Below are 2,499 nucleotides of genomic sequence, written 5' to 3'. Positions count from 1 at the left end.
AACGCAGTTATAATAATTTTTATGAACCTAGGAATTGCTAACGGTGGTTTTGTAATGTTATTATCGAGTATAATAAAGTGGAAAGATGTTTTATGAAGATACATATTTGTATTCATTTGACATTAATTCAAACTGTATTTTTTACGACAGTAAATTGCTACAGGGTGCGCCATTTATATGTGATCAATGAAAATGTTGAATAACTTAGGCAATTTTAAATGAATTTTAATAAACTTTTTTTATTTTCAAACTATTTGGATAAAGTTTCAACCTATCTGGGAAGGCCTAAATTTGGTTATAAAAATAAGTTTATCAAATTTTATTGAAAATTGTTTAAGTTATTAAATATTTCCATTGGCCACATATAAATGGCCAATGGAAATCCTGTATTGTTTCATAATAAATATTGCTGAATCAATTGCTACAATTGCCTAATATTCCTGTCATTCCTGTATGTGTATAATTTAATAATTTCTTTAGTTTTCTAACCTTCGAGGGAGCAACAACAATTGCCTAAAACATGACTAAAACATGGATTTTTTAAATTTATCTCTCAAAAACGTATCGTCTGTTCTTGAGATTTATTTATGGTCATAGCTTAAGCTTGAAATTACAGTTTTTTAAACAGTATAACGAATTCAGAAAACAATAATATATAGAATCCGCGGTAAAAGAACAATATCACCTTGGAATTTGAACCTAAAATAATTGCTTAAATAATGTTGCCCATAATTTTCTTGATAAACTTTATAATTTCTAGCCGTATCTAAATTGCTTTTTAGGAATAATAATTTCTAAATTATGTACATTTTTTGGATAATAAATTAGTATACTTAAATTCAAATTTTAACATAATTAGTACAAGAAATTACAAAAGATATCCGTGGTCAACCGCATCACAATTAAAGATTAATCCCAAAACCTTATTTGTTTCTTCGTTTGTTCGAACGTTAACCAAAAAATCTTTTTGTTCTTCTAATTGTCCAGATAACAACAATACAAATGTACCAGAATAAATGCCGGATTTACAAAGACAATAACATCTTTGATACAACAATGATATACTCCACATCATAAAGACGTACTTACATCAATTCTTTTGAAGAATTCCTCAATAAATACACAATGGGCGATTTACGATCAACGTGGGAATATCTTTTCATGTTATTTTCATAATTGTTAGTGATTGGTCTTGCGAAGAAAGTCCATTGAAGATAACTTTTACAGATTGGATGCGAATCAGAGCATGCTAATTAATTAAATAAAAAGCTATTGTGAAAGAACAATATTTGCGTGCAAATGACTAAGAAACATCTCGCACCCAACATTTTTATTACCTCGCAAATCCGATTATGAACGCTAATAACAAATTTTATAGACCATCATCTATTAAATCTTTACAGCTGCAAAGGAAAAAATTTTCTTTTAGATATTTATTGTAACATTTTATAAGAATTGGTATGCCAAAAAGAGAAATTCAAGGCATATTCGTTATGAGAATCGTAATAAGGAAACGTTCGGTGTTTTAAGCGAATCGAAATAGGAAAATAACTTTGTAATAGGTAGTTTTAGTTTTATGTTTTAAATTTGAATGTGGCAATTACTCACAACAGTCACGCATTTTGTAAAAAGTTAAGTTTACAACATTGAAAGCAATTTCAATTAATTATTAGATTTTTTATGCGGTCATAAACATTTCATATATACATTTTGTGTAAGATTGTTAAATAATATAAGAAAATACGCGAATCATTAAACTACGACATTAATGATTAAAAATAATAGAAATAGAAACATTCTCACTACAATCGTGCATATATAATAAAGCCTTTGTATTAAATATTTTTCAATTTATAATAATTTCACTCTAGTTTCCTTCAGAGCGAATAAATCTTTTGTCTTTCACTTAATAAATTAAGTAATTATATAAAATAATAAAGTAATTTGGTAATTTTAAATAATATGTATTCACATATGTAAGAACAGGTGTTTGAAATATTACCTTAAAATATTCTATAAATGAGATAAATCAATTTATAATTATAGTTTAATGTTTATACGAGCGCATACTTATTATAATAAATTATACATTGAGAACTTGTTATTAATATATGTCTAATGATCATTTTGACCTTAGACTTTTCAAAATTTTCACTAGTTCATTTTGTCAAAACAAGTGAAATGTTTTATGAATCATTTAAATCTTTATTCTCTCAAAAACTGTAATACCATTTTTGGCACTTTTTGCCTCGTATTTTTGAAAAGGCTAGACCTGTCTTTGCCAAAAACCGATTAGCACGTCACCTTATCAATAGGAACCAAATATTTTTGAATCATTTAAATTGGTTGGTCCGTGTTCTCGAAATCGTCGACGAAAAATCGACGTGTGTGTGTATGTATCCGCACATACATACACACACACCAACCATTTAAAATATTCAAAGAGAGCAATCGATTCCTACTGATACGGAGATGTGCTGATTAGTTTTTGACAACAGT

This window comes from Ctenocephalides felis, unplaced genomic scaffold (assembly GCF_003426905.1).
Source record: "Ctenocephalides felis isolate EL2017-DRISC unplaced genomic scaffold, ASM342690v1 CF-g0.4_SCAFFOLD_01170, whole genome shotgun sequence".
NCBI lineage: Eukaryota > Metazoa > Arthropoda > Insecta > Siphonaptera > Pulicidae > Ctenocephalides > Ctenocephalides felis.
Note: the sequence above shows the minus strand (reverse complement) of the source record.